This window comes from Nicotiana attenuata, unplaced genomic scaffold (genome assembly GCF_001879085.1).
Source record: "Nicotiana attenuata strain UT unplaced genomic scaffold, NIATTr2, whole genome shotgun sequence".
Classification (NCBI taxonomy): Eukaryota; Viridiplantae; Streptophyta; class Magnoliopsida; order Solanales; family Solanaceae; genus Nicotiana; species Nicotiana attenuata.
The window spans coordinates 8,545-20,245 of record NW_017671647.1 but is presented as its reverse complement, the minus strand read 5'-3'; the positions used below and the strand labels follow the sequence as shown (position 1 = coordinate 20,245).

The following is an 11,701-nucleotide window of genomic DNA, read 5'->3' as shown; positions in this document are numbered from 1 at the left end:
TTTTTTTTGGATTTTTGAATTACACCACACCTTGTCAAATATAAAATAAAAAGTACAATGACAAAAACTTGACATCTCTGTACAAAACATAGAAAGTAAAAGACGATATAAAAAAAATACCCAAAAATAACTAAAAATAAAAATAAGAGTAAATCTCCTTAAGCAACTCCTGAATGCAGCGGTCCTGGGGTATCTGTCCTGCTCAAACTCCGGTTAGTAAATTCACACCTGTATGAGAAAACTTAAACCAACACTATGTGAGGCAACAACATTCCCTATTAGACACATGCAAGACATGGTTGCGATTATTTTTGCGAAATGACTTATTTAGCCAAAAGGTGGCTAGAAGTGCAAAATTTGGCTAAGACCCCGCAAAGCCAAGAACCTAAGATTTACTAGGAAGACCGGACCCTATGTGGGTTGCCTACGTATCACGCCCCGAAAGACGAGAATCAGGTATGCGTAGTTCGGGCAGATTGGATACGGTTGAGAATTAAAAAAAATAACTAATTTAGAGAAAACATATTTTTTCGTCTTTTCCTTGCAAATGATGAAACATGCAAACTCTTTTTGGATTTTCTTTTTCCTCTTTTTTTTGATTTTTGATTTTTTGTAAAATGATAAAAATGCAAAATCTTTTGGATTTTTCATGTTTTTTCTTTTTTGGTCTTTTTCTTAATAAAAAAAAATGTAACAAAACAAAACTGGGCCCTACTTGCTTTATTTTCACACCTCACCCTCTCTTTTTTCTTTTTCTTTTTTTCTTTTTTTTTCTTTCTTTTTTTTCATTGTTTTTCTTTTTTTTTCATTTTTTCATTTGCCCTCCGCTATCATTGGTCCGCCAACTGCTAACTTTGGCTAAAATCTGATTTTAATACATGTTAAACCTATAGTGTGATTTTAGAATTACTTACCGCTTTTAGTCAATTATTAAGAAAGTGAATGTCGTTTAAGAACGTGTTTTCGGATCACGTCACATGAAATGCACCCGGATCCTCGACACATTCTTATTCGACGTTTTGGGATTTGGATTTGGGTCGCATGAAATGCACACCCGAGTTTAGGAAAGTAATTTTTAAATAGCGCGCCTAAAGCAACTACGCATTTCAAATTTGCGAGGGCCATGAAAGTTCGACTAAATAGCATGCCTCGATTTCTAAAGATTGTACTCAACGAAAGCAAACTACGGATATTCACAATTATTTTCCTAAATTTGATATTATTGCGAAGGCTTAAGAGTTATGGAAAGCATTATGGAAGAAATAAAATAAATTAGCTATGGAAAGGTGGGCTAGTTTATTTAATCATATATTAAAGTTATCGGGCCTAACAATTTCTCTTTCGGCCCAATTAATTCAAACAGGAGCCATTTCAAACCAAGGTCCCCTCTATTAGCCCAAAATAACAAGACATTGTGAAAGTCAAATACAACAAAAATGAAATTCATCCACTTTAAACAAAGATTAATGGCTCATTAGTTAATAAATCAATCTCAAACATACAATCATAAGAGAAATAGTGTAAAATACCAAAACAGTTAAGCATGAAGGCATTGACACAATAGACATGAGAATGAACTTGATATATTCCACATAATAAGCACAAATTAGGCAAAGAAATAAATAAATTAATAAAATTATCAAAACAAGATGAAATATAACAAATAAGCCATTGACTTATGATATATAAAGTAAAAATTGATGCAAATAAAATAACTAATTCAAACAAGAAAACTTAACCAAACGGCTCATTAAACATGGAGAACAGAACTTCTGAGAAGAACAACAAAAGGGCAAGAAAACTAACCAAAAGCATGTCCCGGACCGGCGACAACAAACAAAACCAGTTACCGGAAACCTCAAACGGCAACTTCGCCGGAGAAGCTCAAATTCGCCGACGAACTCGAACGGACAACCTCGACGACTCAACCTTGGGATTGCAGTGTTCTGTGCGAAAGAGACTGTTTCGCTGGATTTTCGGCTCGTTTTTGCCGCGTCTGGTTGGGCTGGTTTGAGGAGGAGAGTTGCTGTATTTTTTGCAGCAGCTTTGGAGGTGGATATTGGTGTTTTCATGGAGGAAGAAGGCTCTAAAATGGAGGAGCAAAGGACATTTTCTTTGTTTTTTCGTTCCCCCTTTGTGGTGCTCTGTTTTTGTTTTTGATCTACCAGCCCCGTTTGTTATTATCCGCCCTTTTGTGTGTGTGTAGTAGATGTTTATATAGGTATTTTGAGTGTGCTCCCCAAGAAATCTCCCAAAAAAAATGAGTGGGCTGTGGGGGAATAAATCTGTTATGAAATTAGTGTGAAGGAATAAAATGTGAGTGTGCAGGTGTGTGATCACGTGATTGTGTTTGTGTGAGTGGAATTCCACCAATAGAATTAGTGCATGTGTACTTTTAAACCTTGGGGAACAAGAAGCATCTAATGAAATAAAAATTAGAAAAAAAAAAAGAAAGAAAGAAGAAAACTAAAAAAAACCATAAATGCAAAATTGTCCAGAACGCGAATATGCCCATGGTGTCAAAAAATGATGTCTTCCTTGGTATCTCTTTCGGGTAACGTGGCAACTCTTGCTTTTCTTTTCTTCTACTTTTTTTTTTATTTTTAGTTTGAATGATAATGTTAAAATTACTAATTATGCACCATCTATTTATCACGACCTCTAACTCTAGAAATTAAGCTAAACTAGACAAAAATATTTTTTAGGAAACGTTTTCTTTCTTTGCAAATGAAGATAAAACATGTACTACAAATGTGACTCTCTTTTTTTTTTGTGATTTTTAAATTTTTTCTTTTAAGTAAAAAAAAAAGGTAAAATAAGTGCTAAAAGATGTAGATTAACTTAAAATTTATTTACATACTATAAAGTGATGAAAAATTCCAAGTATGGTAAAAAATTAGATGCTCACAGCTGCAACTCTGTTTTGGGATTGTGATAGGTCGGTATTCCGCTTCGGAGACATTGAGATGACACCTTTGCTTGAGGAGATAGGAGGACTGGCTGGGATACCATGGGAAACTCCGGGTTTGCTAATGCCGGAAAATCGTAAAGGTAGGGGTTTTCTTAAGATGATGGGTCTAAAGAAGAATCCCGACTTGACATGTTTGGAGAAGTTTTACATTCCCTTTGACCATTTGTATGAAAGGTACGGCCATAGCAAATCATACCCTACCTATCCGGACGAGTTCGCCATCACCTCATTGGGGCACATCCACCGAAGGGTATTTGTGTTTATGTTCTGTTTTTTGGGGATGATAGTTTTTCCGACAAAGAAAGCAAGAATCCATACCAGACTGGCCATGGTCACCAAGACCTTGATGGAAGGAATTAACGGGCAGTTATTCAGCCTTGTGCCAATGATAGTTGCAAAAATATACCGAGCCCTAGAAAGATGTCAACAAGGGGCCAAACATTTCGAGGGATGTAATTTACTACTCCAATTATGGCTCATGGAGCACCTCCAAAGGGGTGAGTACCGGCAGGAAATCCATCGTAGAGACTGGGATGATCATATCGCTTTTCATCACCCGAAGCGGATGAATTATATGCCCAACATGTTCGCCCAACCAGAGAATGCTAGAGAGTGGGTCGAGCTCTTCGACAATCTTACTGAAGACCGGGTGCAATGGATGTTTGAGTGGTTCCCTACTGAAGAATTCATCATACGGTCTAGGGATACTCCATTTCTGATACCGATCGGTTTAAGAGGGACCTACCCATATGTCCCTATCCAGGTCATGAGACAGGAAGGCAGGAAGCAGGTTATACCAAGGGTCGACAAGATGAGTCATTTCCGGGCTGACTTCCAGGCTGACGATAGTCCGTACAAGTGTTAAGCTCAGCATATGTGGCACTGCAAAATCATCCTGGGAAAGGATTCCATAGAACCAGACAGGTACCACGCTGGTTATACTCCATACTATCCAAGTTGGTTGGAGGACGATCGTAGTGGGTTAGGAAAACCCGGGTTTGTTCGAGGTCACAGGGTCATGACGAAAAGGCTGAAGTACAGATTAAGTAATGTGAAAATGAGCACCGCGAAATACAAGAAGCCAATCAAAAGCTAATTGGAGAATGGAAAGATATGGCTGTCAGCGCCAACAAACGACTGATCTGTTTGGAGCGGGGCATAGTGGAGCTAGAAAAGAAGTTCCTGAAGAGGATTGAAGATTGCTGGGTTGCTGAAGGAAATGAAGGCGGACATCTGGCGAGGGCCTACTTGTTGCTAGGATTGCGCGAGCTGGGAGAACTGTACGAGGGAGCCAACAATGCCGAGTCTGGGGAAGGTCCTTCTGGGACCAAGTAGATAGGAGTTTATTTTTGCTTTACAAATGTAATAGGGTCTATGGCCACTAGTGACATTTTATTTCCTGTTATTTAGGGTCGTTTTGGGATTCGTCTTATTTTTTATCAATAAAATGAGGCATTTAGCATTCTAAGTTCTCCAAATTTACTTGTCTCTAGGCCTACCTCGGGCACAACGAGGCTCCCAATTTAGGACACGATTTATATTCTTACACTATGTGTTTAAATATTGCAACGTTTTCTTCTCACGATCCCTACTAACTTGTTACCTTTTGTTTTTACTTTTGCTTATTCCCCTCCCCAAAGGTTAGTTCGTGCACTCTGGCATCGTCATCATATTCCACAAGATCCAAGGGTCCTCTACCTCCTCCTCCTCCGAGTCCTATCAGAAACAAGAATAAAGGAAAGATGGAAGATTTGAGCAACATCAGAAAGGAGAGATCAGTTGAAAGAGTAGAGACTTCTCAGGGTATTCAGGTTGCCAAGGAAAGTGCCTCCCAGCTCGAACAGAAGTTATTAAGATTTCAGGAAGAATTGGACCAAGTTCGGAACTTGGCAAGCTTGTCATTTTCCCTCACTACCCCGGATATCAGCTTCCCCAACACTCAAAATCCCATACCTCCTCAAAACATCCCGAAGCCACAAGACCAACCCACTCCCCATCACCACTGCAACACATGCCACACTTCAAGCAACACCCCACTGCTCATCCCCGAACCACTGAACTCCACAAATGATCATCACCATAACACCCCCATCTATGTGGAAACCATGCCGCACCCCATTCAGCCTGCCTCAAGCGCACCTGAGTCTGATGACAAAGACTCTCTTATCAAGAATCTGGCCGCAGAACTCAAGAAGCTGACTAGCCGAGTTCAGGGTGTTGAAGGAAACAAGGGGATCGAGGGACTGAATTACGAAGACCTTTGCATTCAACCAGATGTCGAACTGCCCGAGGGGTACAAGCCTCCCAAGTTCGAAATGTTCGATGGCACCGGGGATCCCAGAGTTCATTTAAGGACATACTGCGACAACCTGGTCGGAGTAGGAAAGGATGAAAAGGTTCGCATGAAGCTCTTTATGAGAAGTCTGAAAGGGGATGCACTGTCTTGGTACATTAGCCAAGACCCGAAGAAGTGGTCAAACTGGGCGAGTATGGCGTCCGATTCCATGGACAGTTCAGATTCAACACGGAGAATGCGCCAGATGTGTTCTACATCCAGAACTTGAAAAAGAAACCTACGGAGACATTCCGCGAGTATGCTACTCGTTGGAGATCAGAAGCTGCTAAGGTCAGGCCGGCATTAGAAGAAGAACAAATGAACAGGTTTTTCGTCCGGGCTCAAGACCCACAGTACTACGAAAGGTTGATGCTGGTTGAAGGCCAGAAATTCTCCGACATCATCAAGCTAGGGGAGAGGATCGAGGAAGGTATTAAAAGTGGTATGGTCACTAACTTTGAAGCATTACAGGCTACCAACAAGGCTCTACAGTCTGGTGGCACGTCCAGGAAAAGGGATGTGAGTGCCGTGATGGTTGCACAGAGAACAAAATCCCCAATCAAATACCAAACCTACCCAATACCCCCTGTTACATATCAACCTACCTCTAATTACCCCGCACCTTCCTACCAAGCTCCACCACCTACCTATCAATCACCTCCATCTCCCACATACCAACCCACTTCACCCAACTATTCCCAACCCGCACAATTCTACCAAGCCTACAACACTCAACCATCCCACTATCAATCACCTCCTACTCGCCAAAACTTTCCCAGACCCCGACCAAATTTTGACCGCAGACCTCCCAAACAATACACCGCCATTGCCGAGCCAATCGACCAGTTGTACGAAAGACTCAAAGCCGCTGGTTATGTCGCCCCTGTCCCTGCCATAACTCCTGAAAACCCCTCCCAGTGGATTAACCCAAACAAAACCTGTACATACCATTCTGGCATGAAGGGACACACTATTGATGAGTGCCGCTCCCTGAAGGACAAGATCCAGGCTTTAATTGATAACAAGATTATCGTGGCAAAGGAGCCTGCTCCGAACGTCCGCAGCAACCCTCTACCAGACCACAAGGGTGGAAGTGTTCATGTGATTGAAATAGAAGATGATTGGGATCCCAAAAGATCAATCGGTTTGATCACGGAAGGTGACGATCCAAAGAAACCAAGGGTCACTCTTAACCCGATTGTAGTCCAAATTCAGCCTTCTGAAGATGCTGAGGTGAACATGTCCATATCGCTTGAGTTTGAAGCACCAGCCTCCGCAAAGACGCCCACACCAATCGAGGTCGAGTTTGGGTCCCCAAAGGCCCCTGAGCCCTTTAAAGTTGTTGTATTACCTTCCAAGGCAAGGGTGCCTATTCCAGTACCAATGACAGCCGTAAGACCGTTCCACACAAAAGCTTTACCGTGGGACTACACAGCCGAGGCAAGAAGGAAAGGAAAAGCCAAGTTCGGAGAAACAGTTGTAGCGCAGGGTATGACAAGAACCGGCAGGGTTTATACCCCAGAACACTTAGCTGAGTCGAGTAAGCAGACCTCTGGCCGACAAGCCATCATTGAAACTAGACCCAGTGATCTCTGGAGAAAGATACAATCCAAGGAATACTCGGTCATTGACCAGCTGAACAAAACACCGGCACAAATTTCTATCTTGGCTTTATTACAAAGTTCTGATGCACACAAGAATGCCTTGTTGAAGGTGTTGAGTGAAGCGTATGTACCAAGGAACATCACTGGAGGAGAAATGGCGAACATGGTGGGCCAAGTGTTGGAGAGTCATAAAATCACCTTTCACGAGGATGAGCTGCCACCGGAAGGATTGAGTCATAACAAGGCATTGCACATCACTGTGCAGTGCGAAGATTATTTTATCACCCGAATCCTGGTCGATGGGGGGTCCAGTCTCAATATTTGTCCTCTGGTAACACTCAGAACATTAGGAAAAGGGCTGCATGAAATCAAGATGGGGCCATCAACGTCAAAGCTTTCAACGGATCTCAGAGGTCCACTATTGGGGAAATTAGCCTACGTTTGCAAATGGGGCCCACTTGGTTTGATGTTGATTTTCAAGTGATAGACGTGCCGGCTTCTTACAATCTGCTGTTGGGACGACCATGGATTCATGCCGCCGGGGCCGTGGCATCAACACTACATCAGGCAGTGAAATTTTAATGGAATCACCAGGAGGTGATCATTCATGGTGACGGTAGCAACCCCATATATAGCCGACAGACCATTCCAGCAATTGGAGGAAGAAGAAGATTAGGTGGGGAAACTTACCACCACATCGAGCGGGTAAACGCAGTCGACAAAGACAAATGGTGGAACAACAAAATTAAAAGCATACTGAATTGGAGCGGATATGAACCTGGCAAAGGACTTGGCAAAAACCTCTAAGGAATCGCTAAGCCTATCAAGCTCAAGAAGCATGGTACCACCTTCGGGTTGGGGTATGAGTATACCTGGGAAGAATTCAAGGACTGGTCGCCACCCTGGCGCGGCCCTTACTATCCATTGGAGCAACCGATACCCCGTCTAGAGCAGACTTTTCAACCAGCCGAGGTTATCTATGGGTCAGAAGAAGAGGAAGCATTAGCAGCGATGAGGAATTTGTTCCTGGAAGAGGATGATATGGATTGTTGTGTCATTTTCGAGGAGGAGGGGGAGGAAGGCCCTCCATACAGGCTGTGAGCAGAGGAGCACACCTCAGCAACTGGACCGTCAGAACCACCAGAGCCCGACGTGCCTTGGGGTAGCAAGGCTGAACAAAGCATTACGCACTATTTTATTTTATTAAAGTTTATTTTCTTTTCGCATTTTTCTTTTTTCGCAAGAAAGAGCTCCAATGTTCAAAACACTTGTGGAATTTATTAAAGTATTTCAATTTTCTTACAAATCTCTCTCTTATTATTTTCTCTCATTACTTTACTCAAACAACATTACTATTACTTATCTTGATGAACCAACGACTGTGACATGCAACGAGACAACGCGACAAACGGACATAGATTCAAAGAAAGATGATATACGGGAAGAAATCGTTAAAGAAGTTGAGAATTTTGAGAATAGGCCTAAGTCCAACCTGGACGAGACGGAGATCGTCAATCTAGGAGATGCAGAGAACATCAAAGAAACACGAGTCAGCGTTCACTTGTCACCGTCTGAGAAAGAAGGTACACAAAATTCTTAAAGGAATATGAGGACATATTCGCATGGTCATATGACGACATGACTGGTCTAAGCACGTCCATTGTGGCTCACAAATTACCGACTGATCCGGCCTGTCCGCCAGTGAAACAGAAGCTCAGAAAGTTCAAGCCAGACATGAGTTTGAAAATCAAGGAAGAAGTCACTAAGCAGGTCAAAGCTAAGGTCCTCCGCGTAGTAGAGTATCCAACATGGTTAGCCAATATTGTGCCAGTACCGAAGAAGGATGGGAAGGTCAGAATTTGCGTCGACTACCGGGATCTCAACCGGGCCAGTCTAAAAGACGACTTTCCCTTGCCGAATATACACATCTTGATTGACAACTGCGCCAAGCATGAGTTGCAGTCATTCGTTGATTGTTTTGCTGGGTACCATCAGATATGGATGGATGAAGAGGATGCTGAGAAAACGGCTTTCATTACGCCGTGGGGGATGTATTGTTACAAAATGATGTCGTTTGGGTTAAAGAATGCAGGGGCCACCTACATGAGGTCCATGACCACAATTTTTCATGACATGATACACAAGGAGATCGAAGTGTATGTAGACGACGTCATCATCAAATCCAAGAAAGCCGCTGATCACATGGGAGATTTGAGGAAATTCTTCAATAGACTGAGAAGGTACAACCTGAAGCTGAATCCCGCAAAATGTGCATTTGGGGTTCCTGCCGGAAAACTACTTGGGTTCATTGTGAGCCGCCGAGGGATAGAATTGGATCCATCAAAGGTCAAAGCTATTCAAGAATTGCCGCCGCCGAAGAGCAAGAAGGAGGTTATGAGTTTCTTGGGGAGACTTAACTACATCAGCCGGTTCATAGCTCAGTCCACTGTCATTTGTGAGCCGATCTTTAAGATGTTGAAGAAGGACACCGCTACCAAATGGACTGACGACTGCCAGAAAGCCTTCGACAGAATCAAAGAGTACCTGTCAACACCGCCGGTTCTGGTTCCGCCCGAACCAGGTAGACCCCTGCTACTCTACCTTGCAGTATTGGATGGAGCGTTTGGTTGTGTTCTAGGGCAGCATGATGAAACGGGGAGAAAAGAGCAGGCCATTTATTATCTCAGCAAGAAGTTCACCCCGTACGAGGCCCGGTATTCCTTACTAGAGCGCACCTGTTGTGCTCTGACTTGGGTAGCTCAGAAGTTGAGGCATTATTTCTGTGCTTACACCACGTATCTCATATCAAGAATGGACCCATTGAAGTATATCTTTCAGAAGCCCATGCCCACCGGCAAGCTAGCCAAGTGGCAGATCCTGCTGAGTGAATTTGACATTGTCTACGTGACTCAGAAAGCAATCAAAGGACAGGCCCTAGCAGATCACCTCGCTGAAAACCCTGTGGATGGAGAATACGAGCCTCTGAAGACGTATTTTCCTGATGAGGAGGTATCCTTCATAGGAGAGGACATTGCAGAATCCTATGACGGTTGGAGGATGTTTTTCGACGGAGCAGCAAATTTCAAGGGAGTTGGCATAGGAGCAGTCCTAGTATCAGAAACCGGCCAGCATTATCCGGTATCCGCCAAGCTCAGGTTCCCATGCACCAACAATATGGCCGAGCACGAAGCTTGCATCTTGGGGATCAGAATGGCCATTGACATGAACGTCCAAGAGTTGCTAGTGATTGGAGATTCGGATTTGCTTATACATCAGGTCCGAGAAGAATGGGCGACCAAGAACTCCAAGATACTCCCGTATTTGCATCATGTACAGGAGTTGAGAAAGAGGTTCATAAAGATAGAGTTCCGGCATGTTCCCAGAGTCCAGAATGAGTTTGCCGATGCATTGGCCACTCTATCATCCATGATTCAGCATCCAGATAAGAACTTCATAGACCCTATTCCAGTAAAGATTCATGATCAGCCAGCTTACTGTGCTCATGTCGAGGAAGAAGCAGACGGAAAGCCTTGGTTTCACGACATCAAGGAATTTTTGGCCGAAGGAAAATATCCAGAGCTTGCAAATGCTATTCAGAAGCGCACTCTGCGAAGATTGTCCAACAATTTCTTCCACAGCGGAGGAATCCTGTATAGGAGAACTCTGGATTTGGGTTTGCTAAGGTGTGTTGATGCAAAGGAAGCATCCGAACTGTTAGAGGAAGTTCATGCTGGGACCTGTGGTCCACATATGAACGGTTTTGTCTTAGCCAAGAAGATACTCCGGGCAGGTTATTTCTGGATGACTATGGAAACGGACTGCATCGAGTATGTGCGGAAGTGCCACTACTGTCAGATCCATGCAGATATGATAAAAGTGCCTCCAAATGAGCTTAATGCAACAAGCTCGCCATGGCCGCTCGCCGCAGGGGGAATGGATGTTATCAGACCAATCGAACCTGCCGCATCAAATGAGCATAGGTTTATCCTATTAGCAATTGATTATTTCACTAAATGGGTTGAAGCAGCATCTTATAGAGCAGTGACCAAGAAAGTCATGACAGACTTTGTCCGTGACCGTATCATTTGTCGATTCGGGATCCCAGAATCAGTCATTACTGACAACGGTTCCAACCTCAACAGTGATTTGATGAAAGCCATGTGTGAAACCTTCAAGATCAAACACAAGAATTCCACAGCCTACATGCCTCAGATGAGCGGAGCTGTAGAAGCTACCGATAAGAACATCAAGAAGATATTGAGAAAGATGGTACAAAAGCATAAGCAGTGGCATGAGAAGCTGTCATTTGCTTTGTTAGGGTATCGTACCACAGTCCGCACATCGACTGGTACAACTCCCTATATGCTGGTTTATGGTACGGAAGCGGTCATCCCCGCCGAGGTAGAAATTCCATCCCTAAGAATCATACAGGAAGCAGAAATCGACGATGCAGAATGGTTAAAGAGTAGTTACGAACAGTTAGCTCTCATAGATGGAAGGAGAATGAATGCGGTTTGCCATGGTCAACTTTACCAGAACAGAATGACCAGAGCCTTCAACAAGAGAGTCAGACCAAGACGGTTTACACTAGGGCAGCTGGTGTTGAAGAAGATTTTTCCACATAAGGATGAAGCCAAAGGGAAGTTCTCCCCTAACTGGCAAGGTCCATACATAGTTCATCGGGTTCTGACAGGAGGAGCCCTCATACTTGTAGAAATGGACGGAGAAGTTTGGCCAAAACCAATAAATTCAGATGTAGTCAAGCGATACTATGTGTAACCATTTATGATT

The 11,701-nt window shown here is 43.4% G+C and overlaps 1 long non-coding RNA gene across 1 annotated transcript in view; it reads right to left on the bottom strand.

Moving 5' to 3' along the window:
• LOC109209468 overlaps positions 1-2,315 on the bottom strand; it is a 15,275-nt gene extending 12,960 nt beyond the window's left edge. The window contains exon 1 of the long non-coding RNA XR_002065354.1: positions 1,807-2,315. This is a non-coding gene — a long non-coding RNA (uncharacterized LOC109209468). The remainder of the gene's footprint in view (positions 1-1,806) is intronic.
• Between the last annotated feature and the right edge of the window lie 9,386 nt (positions 2,316-11,701).